At 43.7% G+C, this 19,643-nt stretch overlaps 1 protein-coding gene and 1 long non-coding RNA gene across 10 annotated transcripts in view; one reads left to right on the forward strand and one right to left on the reverse strand.

Annotated features, from left to right (window-relative positions):
• Window positions 1-19,643, forward strand: part of PIK3CB (phosphatidylinositol-4,5-bisphosphate 3-kinase catalytic subunit beta) — a 103,475-nt gene that overhangs the window by 10,881 nt on the left and 72,951 nt on the right. The window contains exon 1 of one of the 9 annotated variants that reach the window (XM_083613731.1): window positions 17,758-18,049. The exons of 3 other annotated variants lie outside the window; for them this stretch is intronic. The gene's annotated coding sequence lies outside the window, so the exon portion shown is untranslated. Of the gene's footprint in view, window positions 1-17,757; window positions 18,050-18,331; window positions 18,661-19,643 lie in introns of those variants that run through there. 5 more of the 9 variants (XM_083613729.1, XM_083613738.1, XM_083613730.1 and 2 more) reach the window with 5 other exon arrangements.
• On the reverse strand, window positions 1,820-11,739 carry LOC310762657. The gene is made up of 3 exons (XR_014548113.1): window positions 11,612-11,739; window positions 6,447-6,530; window positions 1,820-4,733 (listed from the first exon to the last, which is right to left on the reverse strand). It is a non-coding gene; the product is annotated as an uncharacterized lncRNA (long non-coding RNA).

The following is a 19,643-nucleotide window of genomic DNA, read 5'->3' on the forward strand; positions in this document are numbered from 1 at the left end:
CCCTTTTAAACTTCAGCTTCAGAACATTAACTATGTTGACAGCTACCAGCAGAATTCAGGCAAAGAGATGTAAGGGGGAAGTGGAAAGAGCTCAGTGCTTTTTCTTTAACTGAAGACACCTCTCCTTAGTTTCAGATTGGTACTGATTTAAAGAAAAGCGAAAATGGCTGTTGCTGAAAGCAACCCATTTTTAAAGTCACAGAAGAAGGGCAAAGTTAGTGTGGGTTTAAAATGTAATATTTAAATATGGAGTTAAACAATAACACTCCTGTTGCAAAGTGCAATAAGAGTTAGATCTCCATGGAATACTTTAGGGCAATTCCTGTTCTGCTTTGGTGGAGTTACGTCAGTGCTTCGGTCTAGCAGCTTTGCTTGCATTGGTTATAGAGTGGAATGCTGCAGCTTTGAATAGGCTTGCCCTGCTTCTTGGCCGATGTTACTGCAGGTAACACACATGCATAACAACAAACTCTAAATTGGAACAAATCTGAGGAAACACTGCAGCTCTGGCAGAGACCATATATGGCAGTGATAACAATGAAATTACTTGCGCTTTTGAAATGGTTCTGGAGATTCCCAGATCTCTTAGGTGGGTGACCCTAGGTTCTTGGTGATCATAGGAAGAGACTGCCTGCAGGATCAGACCCTAGGTTTATGCAGTCCAGCATTCTTGTCCCTGAAAGCCCTCAAGCAGAACCTCAATAGGCCTCTTCTGCTTTCTGGCTTGCTGGCTATTTCCTCATCTGCTGGTAGCAAATGTACCATGTTTTGTCTTACAATAGGATTTGTTAACCTTCTGTCTTTTAGGTTACTCAGAGGGTCATTCGGCATCTAGCGCTGCTTAGCACTGTCATTTGTTACTTAGGTTTACAAAATTGGAGAAGCAGTTGCAAATGCTTCAAAGCAGGGGTTCCTAAACCGTGGTTTGTCCATTAAAAAGATACAGCATCTAATGCAGGACGTTGCAATGACTACGGCATTTTATTAAATTTCTTGATAGTGAATGGGGGTGGTGGAACCAAGCACACCCAGACTTCTGAACCCAATCTAACAGCCCTTAAATTGCTCCAAGCCAAATCAAGGTGTTTTATGAAATGCTGAAATAGTAGTAGTAGTAGTAGTAGTAGTAGTAGTGGTAGTAGTAGTAGTTTATTTCCCCAGCCACTCTGGGTGGCTCCCAACAGAATATTCAAAACACAATAAAACATCAAACATTAAAAACTTCCCTAAACAGGGCTGCCTTCAGATGTCTTCTAAAAGTCAGATAGTTGTTTATTCCCTTGACATCTGATAGGAGGGCATTCCACAGGGTGGGCGCCACCAGGCCCAGACAGAGGGGGCGCCATATGGGCCACTTGGCCCGGCCTCCGATTCCAAAGGGGGCCTCAGTCAGCATATTTATCTATATTTTCCATTTTGTCTTTATATGCGGATACGGTTCAAGACTTGAAATAAAATTGTCAGCATAACTTTTCTGAAAATTATTTATATATTTACTTCTTTATAAGACTTCAGTTATCTCCAGGGTAAAAAAGGGGGGGCACATTATCTACCTGGCCCGGGCCTCTGCCTGGCTCTGCAAGGCCCTGGGCGCCACTACCGAGAAGGCCCTCTGTAACCTCACTTCTCGCAGTGAGGGAACCACCAGAAGGCCCTTGGAGCTGGACCTCAGTGTCTGGGCAGAACAATGTGGATGGAGGCGCTCCTTCAGGTATACTGGGCCAAGGCCAGTGTTTACTCCCAGCCTTGGAAGTGTTAATTTACTGATTTTTTTTAAAAAAAATAAAAAATACTGTTTTTATTTATTTTCATGGTACAGAAGATAAATTTTGAGAAAACAATTGTTACAACAGTAAACAAGTCACTTGTCATGATAAAATTACTTATACCAAGACTCAAAGTTCAGCCCATCACCGGTTTTCCAACATCTGGCTATCTCCATATGCGCAGCAGTCAATAGAAAGGCTAAAAGATCATCTTTAGGATAATCATGAGCAGATGGGATCCTAAACCCAAGTAATGCTAGTGCAGGGGACAGTTCAATCATTTTGTTGTATATCAAGCTTATTTCTTTGAAGACAGTGTTCAGAAGGGTTTGATGATGTCACACCACCACCACCTATGGAAATATGTACCTTTGACTGCGCCTCCCCTCCCAACAATTGGGATTGACTTCCTTACATATTCGGGATGCCCAATGTACAATTTAGCACACAGGTCGGTTGTTGCCCAGGAAAGATGGAAATTGAATCATGCTGCCTTTTTGAAGGCTACCAGAAATAAATAGCAGTAAACACAGACTGTTGTGCCTCCTACATATACAGATACTATGACTCTGAGCAGATGTGATGAGTGGGAGGGTGTGTCATTGCATAATGCTCTCTGCATGTCAGAACAGCAAAATACTCTATTTAAAAACACAGCAGGAACTTGGCATCTAATTGAACACTCCCACAGAAAATACTAGTAATGGGAGGCAACAAATTCCAGTGGAAACCTGTGCGTAGTCTTACATGGAAAATAAAAGCAATGTATTTTTTCAAAGCAGCTAGTATAACAATAGCAACCATGTATACTTAAAATAGCAATTACTGTTAGGCATTCATGACAATATTGAAGGGTGTGCTTGTGTACATTAATGTTCAGAATCATCACAAGTGCTGGGATGAATGCACTGTGTTGTAAAAGCAACAAGGGGAATTCATATCCAGCCTATACAATAAATCATGGGGAGGAAACGTGAAAGTGATGGGTTAGGAAGTGAGGGATTGGTTCAGCTTCCTGAATATCGCTTCTCCAACATTTGAAAGCACTCCCATTGGAATGAGTCACCTGTTAGGCAGTTTGTTTTGTTAGCAGAGCTAATGTAAAAGTTGAAAGGAGGGAGATGGAGAAATCGAGACATCCAAGTTCTCTCTGATACATTGCCAAAGAGAGTAGGTAAGAGTGCTCCATATTTTAATGAGATCAATCAGTAACTGGAAGGGAGAGCGGCATAGCAGCTTTAAAAATAGATGCAGGAAAGTGGGAGAAAAGCAATAACATTATTGACTGGCACTTTTTAAAGGCAATAATAGCTTCCCTCCTTGTTTAAGCTGCTACAGCTGCTGTTGTGGTGCTACTTAGTTCAATGCAAAAAGTAGTCTTCTTTGTAGCTGAACATCAATATATTGGACATTGCCTGTATACCTAGTAAGAGTGGCTGGACTAGACCAGAGCATTATTGGAAACCTTGGGAGTTCTGACAGCAGGGGACCCAGTGCTGATCACATGAACAAGCAAGGTATTTAATACAGTGGTATCTCGGGTTACATACGCTTCAGATTACATATGCTTCAGGTTACAGACTCCGCTAACCCAGAAATATTACCTCAGGTTAAGAACTTTGCTTCAGGATGAGAACAGAAATCTGGCGGCGGCGGCACAGTGGCAGCAGGAGTCCCCATTAGCTAAAGTGGTGCTTCAGGTTAAGAACAGTTTCAGGTTAAGAACGGACTTCCGGAACGAATCAAGTACTTAACCTGAGGTACCACTGTACTTCTAAGACAGGGGATGAGATCCAGCAAGGCATCCCAGTAACAGCACTTAATCTAATGAGGAAACTACTGAACAGAACTAAATGCTCCCTAGTGAAATTAAATAATTATTAAATCAATGGGATGCAATTATTATTGATTCTGCTTCCCTTCCTACTTAACCTTAGTTCATTAATACTTCAGAGCAGCAGTATATCAAGGCAGTAGCAGAAGGAGAGAAATAAACGACCATGTGCAAGAAATAAGCTTGTATCTTATTTCTGTACTCTTTGCTAGGGATTATTTTATTTTACAAATCTAGCCCTTGCTCTTCAGCCAGTTACCAGGGCAGTTAAGATAATATATCTAAGAAGAATGGTTCATGCAGGTAAGCAAACTAATGCTGTGCAAGGTTTTAAAAAACATACACTCCACAGCTGGTGGTTGTATATTAGAGTAATCTAATATGCCCCATCTTCTCTTTGCAATCACCTCCCTCTGAATTAAGACAGGTGCTAATATTGATGGAGCTTATGTAGCCACACTATAAGAGACTCGAGCAAGTTCATTTGAATTTTTAAATTATTTTTGGTGGTGTTGGAAGCCATGGTGGCAAAATGGCACTGGACATGTACAGAGAACAGCTTTAGGGCAGTGCCATCATGGGCAAGTTTGTAAAACTGCTTCATTTCCCCCACACATTTATGTTTATGTGCAGCATGGTGACTATAAGCGGTATTGAATTTATAGAACTGAAGAGAAGTATTATTCATTTAAAAATGAAATAAATCGATTGCAGGGTTTTTGTGCACTTCTAAGCAGCCCATTATAGTCAAAAGCACACAGGTCTTCCTTGCAGCATGTTTGCATCATTGATCTCACTTGTGTTACCTGAACAAAGAGTTGAACAAAGTTGAACAAAGAGATGAAGCTTTTCATCTCTGCTTATTTGATTATTGGTTTTAAATCAATATGTTCTTATGCAGGTATTAAAACTGTCTATTGCAATCTTGTTCCCCAATATACTTTGCAGTAAACTTTGCAGTTAACTGTGTTAGCAAAGAACCAATACTGCTAAGAGCTGCTAATCTCTATGGACATCACCTGCTCTCGGTAATCAAAGCCTGAAATTCGTTTGTCCAACACCTGCATTTACAATCTGGTGCGGATGTCAGTTGAGCCGTTCTTTTCTGGTGTCCTTCTCCCTCAGTTGTGCAGCTGGAAGAAACAAAGGGAAGTTTATCACAGAGAATAGAAAGCAGGAAAAGGCTGCAATGAAAGAACAGCTGCCTCAAACACCTCAATAGTCTATTCCTCTCGCTGCTTTAGCAACAACAAAGTGCTCACTGTACTGCTGTATGATAATTTTAGCTCTCCATCTTGGGGAAGAATGGCTTGTGGTCAGCTCTGGCATCATGAGACAGCAGCTCATAGGATCAGATGCCAGGTTCCCTGATCATAGGACTGAGTAGCAAGGTCCCAGTGCCAGGGGAAGCTAGGCTAAGAGTACAGAATCTTTTCCAGCCCAGGGGCTGCGTTCTCTCCTGGCTAACCATTGGAGGTAGAGACTGTGTGTCACTGGTTGATTGGCCCACTATACCTCCCTCCCTCCCTCCCTCCCTCCCTCTCTCTCTCTCTCTCTCTCTCTCTCTCTCTCTCTCATGCATATATCCATTCAAACCACATCTTTATGTAAACACGCATATATACCTAACACCCAAAAGATGCTTCAGAAAAGCAGTTTAGCCTTTTTACTCTACAGAGGTCACCGACAGCAACAGAGCTTTGATATAACCGGGTGGGGGGGCGCACCCTAATCTCTTAAGACACTTTATCCTCTGCATAGGGTTGCCTATGCTGTATTGTTTTTAATATTCAGTTGGAAGCCGCCCAGAGTGGCCGGGGAAACCCAGCCAGATGGGCGGGGTATAAATAATAAATTATTATTATAATTATTATTATATTGCCATATTTCAAAAAGTGAAAATCCAGACACAAAAGTTGTTGAGCTTTTTTCTTCTCTTTTCGGCAGGGTTATTGTTTTTAAGGAAAGCCCAAAACAATACTGCCGACATGGGTTACCATACGCCCAGAATTTCTGCGATTTCTGCCCGGACACTGCTTCCGACTGCAGTATTCCAGCTACGTCCAGGAAATTCTGGACGTATAGCAACCCTACCCTTGTGGAGCTCCAAGAGTGCAAAAGGAAAACCTGGACAGAGTCTTAGTAGGAAAGGAATAGAGCTTAGTTCAAATCCTGTTCTCTCTGCAGTGTGAGATTGGTTGGCACTTGCGGAGTTTCTGTTACTACATCCATATACCCTATTGTTCCTCCAAGGAGCTCAAGGTGGCCCATGTGATTCTCCCCCACCTCATTTCCCCTCACAACAACCCTGTGAGGTAGGTTAAGCTAAGAGATGGTGAGTGACCCATGGTTACCCTGTGAGGATCATTCCAGCATGGGGATTTAAACCCTGGTCTTCCAGGGTCCTAGTCAAACACTCTAACCACTGAGCCGCACAGGGACACCTTGGGCCAAGCTGTCAGTGTTGCTGTGTTACCTCTTGTTCTCATGGCAGTGTTTTGCTTTTCCCTTTGCAGCTCAGGATTCATATTATGCCAGCTGTAGTCATGCCACAGCAACCCCCCCCCCAGCATAGCAGTAGCATTGGACTTGTCTGCTCATCTGTGCATTAACCTTTTTTAACCCATCTGGCTATAATACAAAACTAAACTGCTTTGCTTCGAGTTTCTCAAAAGAAAACTGTGACCTGATACTTGTTTGGGGGAGGGCAAATTCATAAAGGCCCTCAGAGCTTAGATAATAAAAATGAAAATGCATAAAGCCGGAGGAAAGAGAAACAATGTAAACTAACAACACCCTTAAGCACCGAAAGGATCAGCTGCAGAAATTTCAGAGCCGTAAGCAACCTTGGTTGGCGAAATCTTGGAAGACAGCTGAGCTGCTTGCAGACTGACAATGGAAGGGCCCCCATCTTGATATCTCATAGTGCTCTGTGAAAACAGAATATGTCAATTACAAGCATCTAACATGAACAGATCCTGCTCATCTCATTGTGAAAATCCAATATAATTTGGTGCTGGGATTGGGGTTCTGGGGCCAGGTGGGTTTCTGGTTGTTGAAATAGGGGGAATGCAAAGCATACAGGTATACTTGAGTGAGCTGATTTATGTTCTCTTGTACAAATTCCAGAAATATGGACCAGAATGCATTGCTATTAGGATCAGTGTGTCAAAGTGGGATGGAATGACAAGGGTTCTTAGGCTCAACTTTTGTCTATTTGCTAAACTATTGGACTGAATGAATTGGGTGTGATCTCTGGGTGATTTTAAAAACAGATAGAGAACAGATTGAAAATTCACTCAATCAGAACATGATGGGAAAGGGGAAAATCTCCGTACCATTATTTGTAATTAGGTTAACAGGATTGTGGATTGGGCCGTCTGTGTATTTTTAGAAGGATTATCTTTGCTGTTAGTAGTCCAAGCAAGCTAGAGTGTGAGAATGAATATGTGTCTCCTCAGTCATCCAATAAACCTTCCAGACAAATTGTCATTCCTGGCATTTTTCAGATAAAAGAGCAGTACATACCTTACAAGGTGGGTTGGGTCGGTGGAGGAGAATTGTTTGGTTTGTGTTTGTATGCTTTAAGAAATGAGCTTCATTGGCTTTGAAGTAACATAAAATCTACCTAATTCCCACTTTCCAAAACAATCTGCAAACTGAAACACAGCAATTCACGCTTCTCCAAATTTTGCAGTGCAGTTCTCCAGCCAAGTAAAGTGTCCAAAATGCAGGCGTTAGGTAAATTGTACATAAAAATGCAGATATTCACGAAAATAACGTACAAAAATGGTATATTCTATGCACTGTTACTCTGGTCAAATGAAACATGATGTTTGTCATGTAATTTGTCCTAGCACGCAAGATTCTAATGAAATAGCTGAGCTGGATTTGCAGCAAGATTTGGGGTTAGTGGGATTTAACCCTTTGTCCCTGCACTGGTCCTGATTGAGCATCAAGGGAGATGTGCTCCCATCCAACTGGATGCTGTGCTGAGTGGTCGGTCAGGTAAGTAGATGGCCCTGCCCTGCCCCCACCCCGGCCACCACAGATTGGCTCATTGGAAGGACGGGTTAGGTGGGAACCTGTGAGCCCCTGTGGTGGCTGGAGGAGATGGGGAAACAATCTAAAATGGCACTGCGCGTCCAGGAGAGAGAGGTGGCGCCACATCAGGCCGCAACCACCACTCACCAGCAAGACAGTAAGCAGCCCTTCCCATGCCTGTAATTTGCAATGAGAGGAAAGTGTTAGCAAAGTCAATTAATGATGTAGTCCAGATGGGAATGTATTGATAGCACTTTACTGAGAAAACTGCACAAACATAGTGAATAATTTGAGGAGAAAGGGTTTTGCCTTTCTTAGTTCCGACTTTGTACATAGCAGGGAGACGTTCCGCCAAAAATACACAGAAAAAAAATCCCTCAGAACTACACAGCTAGGCAGACAATGGGCTACCTCACTAGAGATCATGTTCTTTTGCCTGGTTGCTAAGCAACCCCTCCAGCTGACTTTAACAGGATCAAAATTAACCTTAAGTAACAAACTGAATAGCCCCTGCCCTTGCACTTCCAGCACAAAGCACAATAAATGCATTTACAAATTATCATTTCTACGTGACAGCCACTATGCGTATACAGTTGAGTTCACATGATTTATACAATAACCCATTTCCTCTTCTGGAGACACGGGGCACTTTCTGTGAATTAGGTTTGGCGTTTCAAATGTGACACTTGTTCCCCCGCATTAATAAACTTCCTTCAGGTGATTCCCTAACGGACTATTGTCCTCAGCACTTCCACTCTGTTCTCAGCACATTGTGCAAGAAATCACGGGGCATTCTGGGCAGGCTGAAAATACTGAGGATATTTTTATGGCAAAAGGGTAATGAGTAATACAAGGTAATGACTAATGCTTTTACTAAAAAGGAGAACTTCCACATGTTTCAGTTTCTGGGGTTTGGGTAATGCATTTCGCTCCACATCTTTACATTAGAACTGGATCCTCTCTCTGCACCAGGCAGAATTCAAGAGGAGATGCTTATGCCATGCAGCTTCTTCATAAAGAAAGTGATGGTCTCCTTGATTTTAATACAAGAGACATTTTGTCTGTAGCTACCATTTGTTGAAAGACTAAGGGAAAACCCAAGTAACATCCAAGTTACCGATGAACAGTTTAAAAGCCAAATACACTTCATTCAACAGTCTCTTCAATGCTTCAGAAATGACATGGTGATGCTGGTGCACTTTCGAAGCACCAAAGCCAACCTCCTCCATTCCCTCACATTATGTTAACTGCATCTTGGAACCAAATATGACCTTCTTCTTTTCCCCATTTTAATTTTGTTTAATAAAATAAAGCAAATATAAAGAGCAAAAAGCAATACAGTTTCAGCAGGTTGAAAGCAGCACAAGGTTGGACATTATAATTGATCTTGTTCTAAAACATTACAAAAAATACCCCAAAAAAACCTGTTATGCTGGTTTATATGTATTTTTTTGTACTAAGTTACTTATTTTTTAAAAAAAAATGTTACATGGAAAAAATATGAGGCATTACACTTACTTCTGTTAAACAAGAAAATCTTTAATAAAAAACAAAATATGACCTTCTAATCCACCCTGACATACAGACTTCTTCAGTGGAGGTGGCTGTGCTGTATGGGGCAGCCAGAGTCAACATGCTCAAACTTGGTACACTAAAGTGGTCTGTAGAACATGCCCTTCGTGTGCAAAGGAGTTTGCATCTATATCCATTATTATGCTTCTCGTCAAAGATTTTTGGTGTGCAGCTGATAGAATGAAAGCAGATTAACAGCAGCCTACAGCTCCTCATATGAACATAAGAACATCCTGCCCATGCAGACCAGTTTCCTGCTCTAGCCATGTTTCTATGGGAAGGCTGTGAGCAGGGCCCGGGTGCAAGAGCACTCCCTATACCTGCAGTTGCTACCAACTGATACTCAGAGACATACTGCCTCAAATAATGAGGTAGAACATAGCCATTGTGCAGAGTAGCCACTGATAGTCGTATTCTCCATTGGTTTGTCTAACCCTCTTTTAAAGCCAACCAACCTAGTGGTCATTGCTACATATTCCACAGTTTAACTATGTACTGTATGAAGCCAAAGTGGTTTTTTTGGCTGCCTAAATCTTCCAACCTTCAGCTTCAATGGAGTGTTCCAGTTCTAGTACCTCGGGTTAAGAACTTAATTCATTCTGTAGGTCTGTTCTTAACCTGAAACTGTTCTTAACCTGAGGTACCACTTTAGCTAATGGGTCCTCCCACTGCCGCTGCACCGCCGCCACCTGATTTCTGTTCTCATCCTGAAGCAAAGTTCTTAACCCAAGGTACTACTTCCGGGTTAGCGAAGCCTGTAACCGGAAGCATCTGTAACCCGAGGTACCACTGTATTATAAGAGGGAAGGGAAAAAAAATCTTTCTCCACACCATGCAGAATGTTATACACCTCTGTCATTCCTTATTCTCCATTTTCTAAGCTAAAAATCCCCAAATGTTATAACCTTTCCTTATAAGGGAGATGCCTGTATCCCTTGGTTCAGTCATTTCCCCTTTTGGTTGTCCTTTCTGAACCTTTTCTTGCTCTGCAATGTCCTTGTTGAGGGGATGCAACCGCAAGTGTACACAATATTCCAACTGTACAAATCCACAGATTTGTGATGGCCTCATATGCCTCCAGACCATTCCTGGAACCAAATGCATACATTATATGCAACTTGGTCACTGTAGGTGTAGAAAGTTTCATGAGCTTTGGAGTTACCATGTCTATTGCAATGGGATGATATGCCATCTTAATCTATTGGCAACTGTATTGAAAAAGGCACTCTACTATTAAAAAAAAGTGAGGTGTAAATGTATGCACCCCACCCCCCTGGAGCAGGAATCCTCCTTTGAGGGTACACCTTGGCTTCTGCCTCTCTTCTGCTTTTCTCCTCTAAGCAGGCAGGAACCCACCCGAAGGAAATTTATTTTTCTCCTGCAGTCTTTGGGCCAAGCTACACATGCCCCTGAACACATAACTAGGAATTGCTGCCACCCTAAAATAAAATGAAATATAAATAATTGCAGACTCCATTCCTTCCTCCAAATTTTCATTGGGGCTGTGGTGCGTAGGAAAGGGTTGTCTCCAACCACCCTTCCCTGTGCCTTTTCAAAAGCACAGTTGGCGATTGCTGAAGATATCATTAGCATCACCTTTGGCCTTCAGTGTTCCATTCTTCAAGTTTTCCCTGGAGGAAAGGCAAAGACCAAAGCATGTGTAAGATGAGGGAGCTTCCACCAAGGCATAGTGTAAGCAAATTTTGCTTCCTTCCTTCTTTCTGACCAAAACAGATGAATGAGAGGAGGAGCTGTGCTCTTGCTGACACAGCCAGCCTCTGGCTTCCTGCCCACTTGCAGGAGCAGGCTGGGAAGCCACAGAGAATAGATCTTTCTAATGCAAGTTTTAGAGAATTGCCTGTTAGTGAGCTCTAGCTTCCCCTTCTTACAAATCAAATTTCCAGAGTTCCCATGCAAGAACTGTTGCTGTCAAGCTGTTTTAGCAGCACCATCCAGTGCATGCTTACTCAGATGTAAGTTGAATGGTAATAAGATGCGAAAGTAGAGTGGGAGCAGGGTATCAGTTTGTTTTTGTTTTATTATGTATTTTGTGTTCTCATTTTGAATTTTTCTGTTGGGATTCGCCCTGGGATCTTTAGAGGAAGGGCAGTAAACAAATGTAATACCTGCAGCAGCAAAGTGCTTTTCTAAGAGCTCAGTGAAGAATCACAGTGAAAAAATATCTGACCCCATTAAGAATCAACTAGGGAGCACATGCCAAGTCTGATTAAAGATGGACAAATCTGTCAAATTTCAACTTCTTATTCAACTCTTCAGTTCAACACATTTCCACACCACATTGCAATTGTAAAATAAAAGTCCTCATAAAATTCCAGCAGAATTTATTGTGCATTTTACCTGTAATTTTGCCAGTTGAAAAACCCCCAAAACTTACTTGCAGTACCAGGAATTGAACAGTCTGAGAAATCTCTTCACCCCATGAGCCATTTCCATCATGAAACCTAGAAGGCACTCAACAACACAGTGACACAGCAAGTCATGTCTTCAACCATGATTGTATATAATAGCACCTGGCTACTATGATTAAGCCACCTGGCAGAGGTATTGAGCAAAGCCAGTTGAGCACTTCAGGTTTTCTACTACAGTTTCCAATCAGAACATGAAAAGGATTCCTTGAGTCAAGCGTACAAACTACACCCGAGTTCTATTTTAAGGAACGTGAACTTTCAGTGGTTTTGTTAGTACAATTCTACATGGAATGGAACTGGAAAGGAACATCACTGGGAGAGGATTTCTTGCCTCCCCACCCCAGAACCAAGGACAGCTTCCTGACCATGTTGGTTTTCATAAAAGGCTTTGGTTAGGACTAGAGGCAGAGTGCACTTCTTATTCTCTGCACCTTCATATTCACAGTGCAGAGAACCAAGTCAACATGGTCTTATCTAGGTAAAGGTAAAGGGCCCCTTACCATTAGGTTCAGTCATGACCAACGCTGGGGTTGCGGTGCTCATCTCACTTTATTGGCCGAGGGAGCCGGCGTACAGCTTCTGGGTCTTGTGGCCAGCATGACTAAGCCGCTTCTGGCGAACCAGAGCAGTGCATGGAAACGCCGTTTACCTTCTCGCCGGAGCGGTACCTATTTATCTACTTGCACTTTGAGGTGCTTTTGAACTGCTAGGTTGGCAGGAACAGGGACCGAGCAACGGGAGCTCACCCCATCATGGGAATTCGAACTGTCGACCTTCTGATCAGCAAGTCCTAGGCTCTGTGGTTTAACCCACAGCGCCACCCGTGTCCCATGGTCTTATCTAATATACTGTTATTTGGAGTCCCTTCCCCAGAGATGTATATCGCACAGAGCAGTTTCTTCTGTGTTTATGGTGTCTTTGTCGGGTATTAGTTATCAATGGAAAGAACCGAGGAGTTTATTTTGGTCTTGAAAAGCTGAATAAGACACAGAGCACATGGCATAGTGAGTGGACCAGCCCTGAATTCAACACACAAAAGTTGGAATAATGCAAGGAACAAGTTAAACCTGAGGTCCAAATTCCATTCATCAGCCTATATTTTAAAGGCTTGCTTTCCCTCTGCTAAATAGTGTTTGAGTTACAGCACCCATTTTTCCAGCTTAGTTTATGTCAGGTCACCATGTGACATAAGATGAATGGGCTTAGAATCCAGCCTAAGTCCCCCCTCTCTGGTCCCATCACCACAATGCACCCCAGAGCACCCCTTTTTCAGGGTTTATGCCAGTTTAAGATTCACCAGGCTTGGTCTCAGCATAGATCAGGAAGATACATTGGTATATCTCTGGCTGAGCCAACCATGAGACAGTTAAGCCACTGTAGAGCTCAGCTGGAGACCTGATGGATCCCTTTCATCTTGCTATAGGATTTCTTGCTTAATCAACTTTGCTAAATCAATTGTACTAACACCTGTAGGGGGACAGGAAACCATTGTCTCCATTCAGACTCAGATTAATAGTATCAAACTACTTGATGCATTGCAGTTCAGTAGTTTCATGCTGGAGCCTCCAGTTGGATTATTTATAAATAATATTTTTATAAATACTATTTATAAATAGTAACACAAAGCTATGCTCACTTATGGAACAAAGTAATCATCTGTTTCTACTCAAGTCAATTTAAAAACACACTTAAAGAAATAAAAAATTACTTCACTATAGCAGGAAATTGGCAGCCTTCCTTTATTTGGCTGCTGGTGATTTAAAAATAGACATTGATTGTTGTTGTTAAAGGTTTTGTGCTGCAACTGGCAATTGCCTTAGGATTGTTTTTGTTTTAAAAAAATCCCAATTCATTTAAGGTTCAGGATTTACTGAAAAACTAATAGGCTTTTCTAAGGAAAAGTAGCTTTCACAATAAATCTTCCTTTGGATTGCCAGTGGCCAATTCGCCAGTGTTGCTATTTAAACAATGCTTCCTTTTAAAATTTATATCCTGACCTTTCGGTGCTTGTGCACATCATGGTGGCTGGCAACACTCAAAACCATCCATAAAAATGCAATACAATTCCAGATCAGCTACAATACAGCAATGACAGACTCAAGCACAGTAAATTAAAGCAAAACCACTGGATTAAAAAAAAGTATCCCATAAAAGGAGCAAAACCCACCCCCACCCCAATAATAGGAAGGTTTTCATCCTACAGCACTGCCCTATAATATTCCACAAAACCTTTGTTCTAAATAACATTATGCATTCTTATTCATTTTAAAACAATGTTTATTATTATTTGATAGCTATTCCACCTTTTCCCCAAGAAGCTCAGAGTGGCATACAAGGTTTCCTCCCTCCACATTTTTTATCCTCACAAGAATCCATTGAGGTAGGTAAGCTTAAGAGGCAGTGATTGGCTCAAGTTTTGTTTCCATTGCATTGTGCTTATTACTTTGTGGTTTGCCACCCTGGGTTGCTTAGAGAGGGAGGGAGGAGAGAAGGAGGGAGGAAAGGAGAGGCGGGAGGTTGGAGGTTGGATAGAAAAATTAATAAATAAATAACAATAATGTAATACAATGGTACCTTGGGTTACATACGCTTCAGGTTACAGACTCCGCTAACCCAGAAATATTACCTTGGGTTAAGAAATTTGCTTCAGGATGAGAACAGAAATCATGCTCCAGCGGCGCGGCGGCAGCAGGAGGCCCCATTAGCTAAAGTGGTGCTTCAGGTTAAGAACAGTTTCAGGTTAAGAACGGACCTGCGAAATGAATTAAGTACTTAACCTGAGGTACCACTGTAGTAGCAACAACAATTAATAAAATTGTGTCATACTGACATTCCATAGTTCCAGATATGTGGTTATAGAAACCATCGCATTTATGTAGCACCTTATTTAATGCTGTATCCCCCTTTCCATTGAAGTCCTCAAACTTCCTTATGATGACAACAGACACATGCAAAATGACAGAAAACCCAGCCCAGCTGGAGTTTGATGTTGTCCCTGTCTGCCTCTCCTGCTCTTTCTCAAAGAGCAATTGGTAGTAGCTGCCACTGCTGTAGTATGGAAGGGGGCTGGGACAGAAGGAACTTGATGTTATGTTCGCAGGCTTCCCTTCCCAGGGGTAGTTGGTGTTAAGATGATCCTGTAGAGAGGAAAGGGATAGTCCAACTGGAGTGTCCATTTGGTGCAGATGAGTCCCAAGATCAGTTGCACAACCAAGTTTTCTGGGAGTGGAAATGTTCTCCTACTAGTTCCTGAATATTGTTGTTTCTGAAGCTAGGTTTGTGCCCATTTATACAGACTTGTCTGTATTATCTAGTACAAGCATGTCCAACTCCCAAGAGACTGTGATCTACTCCCAGTATAAAAAAAACCTGGCATTGATCTACCCATTGTCATTGGAGGGAGGAAGATCAACGGTAAATTGCGATCTACTGGTTGGACATCCCTGATCTAGTAAAAACATTCTGTGTAGGACAACTCTTAACATTCATCCTCAGTCTGCAGTATTTCTCCTTTTGAGGCAGTGTACATTCTCTTAAAACACAACGCAAAGTTCCCATTAGGTCGCTGCTTGAAAATGGCATTAAATCTCTTTCTCAAAGTTCAGCGTGGCTCTGGGCCCAGCCTTTCCAGGAAAGTCTGAAGGGGTACACCAACATGCTTCACATTTTCCATTACGTAGTAACGGGAAAGGAGAGAAACACAGAGAGGCAGAACCAACAAGAAAATGTATCAGGCTTTGAAAAAGTCTTACAGACAAAACTGATGTACGTATAGTAGTTGACCAGTTAATTGGCATCATCTCCAAACTTGTTTTTACTTGTACTGTATGTAAATTTAATAAATTGTTAAAACAGATGATTCACTAAGAATTCCTTAACTGGGACAGCCCTAAGTTAAAACTGAAAGATTACTATGTTAAGATTAAGAGTGTAGTCCTATTAATAATAATAATAATAATAATAATAATAATAATAATAATAGAATTTATATACAGCCCTATACCTGGGGGTCTCAGGGTAGTTCACAGTCCTATCTTTGCCAATTGATATTGGAGGGGTTAGAATGATGCAAAGATGCCTCTTCATGGGCCTCAACCAGCGCAGTGATGGAGGCCCCACCTGCCGCAGGTGGCGAGAAAGCAACCACTGGCAGTAGCAAGCAGAAAACACTAGCCAGTTGTAAGAGTAATGTCAGAGAAGAAAGAACTGCATCACTGCCACTATCCACCCACTTCCTCTACTTGGGGCTGAGATGTGGTGGTGCATCTCCTGCCCTATTCCTCCTTGTCACCCATTGGTGAGCTGCCATTGAGTCTATGGAAGCACTGGCTCCTAAAGGTGCAGTTCCAGTCAGCTGCCAGAAGTCCAAAGTGCCTGCCTGAAGAACAAAGCTCTTTGGAAGTAAGGGGCTACTCTGTATGAATCTATTTCTCATAAGCAGCCCAAACTCCTTGGGCAATCCAGATGGCCTGAATCTGTGCTCTGGGAAAGACTCTGAAGGTTCGTGAGAAAAGCATAAAAAAGGGCCACACATTTGGCAAGTTGAAAATGGTTTACTTACAAACTCTCAAAAGGTCAGTGTCATGTGCTTTTTCATACAGCATTAAGACAAAGTTGCACAGCTGTAAAGTGGTGAAAGTTTCTAACTTATTGGAGTAGGAAGAGGTTTCACACTGAGCTTCTCAGGTGGAGGGGTGGGGAAACAAAGGCTTGATCACCTGGCAGGACAGTTTACTCTGTGGTCTTAACGATTTCATGCATTGATTAGACTTAAGGATATTGACTATGAGGTTGGTTATCCTTCAAAATCCTGGAATTTGGAAGAAGGCACAAGAATCTTTGTTAAAAGTTACTGATCCAATCTTAAGTACATGTAGTAGAGAGCAAGCCCCCAATGAACATTTACTTCTGAGTAAAACATGTATATGATTGTGCTGTATGTACTGTTTTGATAGCTGTGCTGATATCTGCCTCTGCTTCAGTTGAGATTAATCACCACCTCTTAGCTCTGTTCCCACAGCTTGAGGCTTATCAGTTCCTGATTAAACATGAATTAAAACTGTGGAGGTGGGAGTGGTAGGGATGGAATTCACTCTTTATTTAGAAACTGTGTAACCCGCATTTTAACTCAAAGTTCTCATGGGGGAGAACAGCATGTAAAACATTTTGTGATCTAATACAGCAATTAAACCATCAAATGGAGAACATAATAAAAAACAGTATAATAATTACAAAAAACCATGAGCAGAACGAGTAAAGCAGCAGCCAATAAGGCTACAGTTCTTTAAATAAATACATCTACCCAATGAAGTAAATCATCAGAAATGTACAGATGGGTCACCCGTTCGAAAGAGGGCAGAATCTCAAGGTTGCCCATCAAGCAGTAACCAAGAATACCCTGCAAGCAACTACAGCCACCGGACTGGAAATTTTGCTGGAGTTTGAGTGCGGCATCGTGGTTGAAGATTGCAGTCCAGTGCAAACGTCCTTAGTCACAAGACCCAGTGACCACAAGCGGGACGTACTCCGAGCAGAAATGCGGGGAATCCGACTGCGCGGGCGTTAAATTAACCAAGACCGCAGTTGCCTCCCCAACCCAATTGGCTGCTCTTGCGCTCGGGTCCTGCTTGCGGGCTTCCGCCGGCATCTGATCGAGCACTCTGAGGACGGGATGCTAGACTAGATGGGCCACCGGGCTGATCCAGCAGGCTCTTCTGATCTTGCCCACCGCACACGAACCTCTTCCCTTCTCCACCCTCTCTCCCCTCCATGGAACAACCCGAAAGCTAAGCGATCCCTCCCGTCCAGGACGCGTCCACCCCCGGCAAAGGGTCTTCGGAGTCGTCTCCCGGGCTAACCTGCGCCGCGCGCAACCGACTCCGCATTGCCAGGGAGGCACGTCTGTTTGCGGCGGCTCGTACCAACCGAAGGGAGATTCCAACCACCTCCCTTTGGCCAAAGCCGGAGGAGGAAAGCGAAAGCACTCTTGCGGGGCCCTGGGCGTTTTTTAATTGGCCCTTCTGCCACGAGCTCCCAGGAGATTGGCGGAACGAATTGGGAGGGCGGAGGAGCAGGAGGAGAAGAGGGAGGGAAGCTGTTGCCTAGGTGATGCGCTCGCCCTCCCCCTTCCCGCGCGCCGGGGAGGGAGAGTGCGCGCGCCCGGCCGCCTTTCGCCAGACAGGCACACTCGCCGCAAGGGGGCTGGCGCCGGAGCGACCTGGGCCCCGGAAGGTACCGTACGAGCAGGAGTTGCCGGTGTCAGGGGCAGGGCAGGGAGAGCCGCCACCGCCGCCGCCGCGTTGGCTTCGAAGAACAGCGGCCAGAGGAGGAAAAAAGAGCCTGTGGCGGCTGAGGGAAAGCAGGAGCTGCTGTGGCTGCCGCCGCCGCCGCCCTTGCTCGCCCAGGTGAGTGTGTGAAACGCGGGTTGCGCTTGGCTTCTGAGGGGGAAACCACTGGCGTTACCTGGGCTGGTGAGGTAAGGAGAGAGAGAGGAAGGGTCTGAGGGGAACTTGCGGGCTTCCCGGCTTCCCTGCCCCGCCACCCGAGCGCGAGGGGATGTGAGAAGGGGTGGCTGGCTGGTTGGAATCGCCGTGTCTGCTGACGCAGCGAGCCGCCGGGCTGTGGGAGCTCTTGGTGGGGAATGTGGCGCGGAAGCCGCTGGAAATCGGCTGTTTGAAGCAGCCCCTGATTGCGGCGGCGCCTGCGCGCGAGCGCGTGCCCAGCTCCGGTCGAAACCTTCCCAGCGCGGACTTTTACGACCCGGGCGTGTTTATTTAGCAGTCAAGTCCCGCTGGCTTCTGTGGGGCTTCTTCCTCCTTCGTGACTCTGCCGATCCGGGATTGTAGCCTGACATGGATTCTGGGGCCGTTGTCCCCAACCGAGACCTGTTTTCTTCTCTCTTACCCGCCCGCCGCCCCTCTCCCTCCGGGAACAGCTCACTCTTGTGTGGGACATGGCAGTGTGTTGCTGTTGTTGTTGTTCCTGTTGGTGTTTCATCGTAGTAAAGGCGGCAAAGGTATTTCTCTTGGTTTTCTCCCTTTCGGTTGCAACACCGACTTGCTCAACAGGCAGCGGAGTCCGCCGTCTGCTTCTGCCTTCCTTTTAGCGGTCATGTGAAATTTAGTCACTTCTCGCTCTTTTTATCGGCCGGGATGAGTGAAGGCTTCAGACAGAGGGGCTGGGGACGCCTCCGAAAGGGAACGATAAGCGCTCGAGCTGTGAATGTTTAAACTTAAGATGTTATCCCTCACTTGTATCTCTCCTTTTCTGCATGCAAAGCTAATCTTGCTTGACTTCATACTGCGAGGCACAGCTCCTCCCATTTTACAGCTTAGCGACTGAGAGTAAGAATTGATTTTTGAAAACAAGTTTATGTTTTACATTTGGGGTTCTCGTATTTAAATACAGCTTTTATTTTGTTGTGTATAAACTTCTAGGGTGCCTTCGATTGCTCTGGCAAAAAGCTATTTCCCTCCAGCCCCGTTTCAAGTTCTTTTTTTCCCTGTCTCTCTCATTCAGCAGCTCCTTGCTGTTGTTTTAAAACATGTTCAGATGTTGCATAAGAATTTCCAGAACCTCACTAGTCTTGAGAATGGAGTTAAATGGGCATTCCTAGTGTTCCACTGTTAAAGACTTAACACTTTCTGGGAGCATTGCTTTGCTGAACTGTACAACATACTTAACTCCTGGACTCTCTTGTTGACTGACACTAGAGATCTTTCTTCACATTGGATCCGTATTTCTAAGCAAAGTTGATCTGTTTCAAGCACTTAAATGAGGAAGGGGAAGTTGCTTGGGTCAGTTGTGTTCTCTGTTTCCAAATCCTCCTACGAGCTCATTATGAGACTTCTCTTAGCAAGATCACAACTTCATTTCTGACAGCTTTAATGCACAGTCACTGACTTTGGTATCATATAGGGCTGGAGCTCACCTGAGTGCCTGTAATGCATGCTGTGTTAATATTAGTGTTGTCTTTCATTACTGCTTGTGCAGGCGCAC

This window comes from Podarcis filfolensis, assembly GCF_964270895.1.
Source record: "Podarcis filfolensis genome assembly, chromosome: 5".
Lineage (NCBI taxonomy): Eukaryota > Metazoa > Chordata > Lepidosauria > Squamata > Lacertidae > Podarcis > Podarcis filfolensis.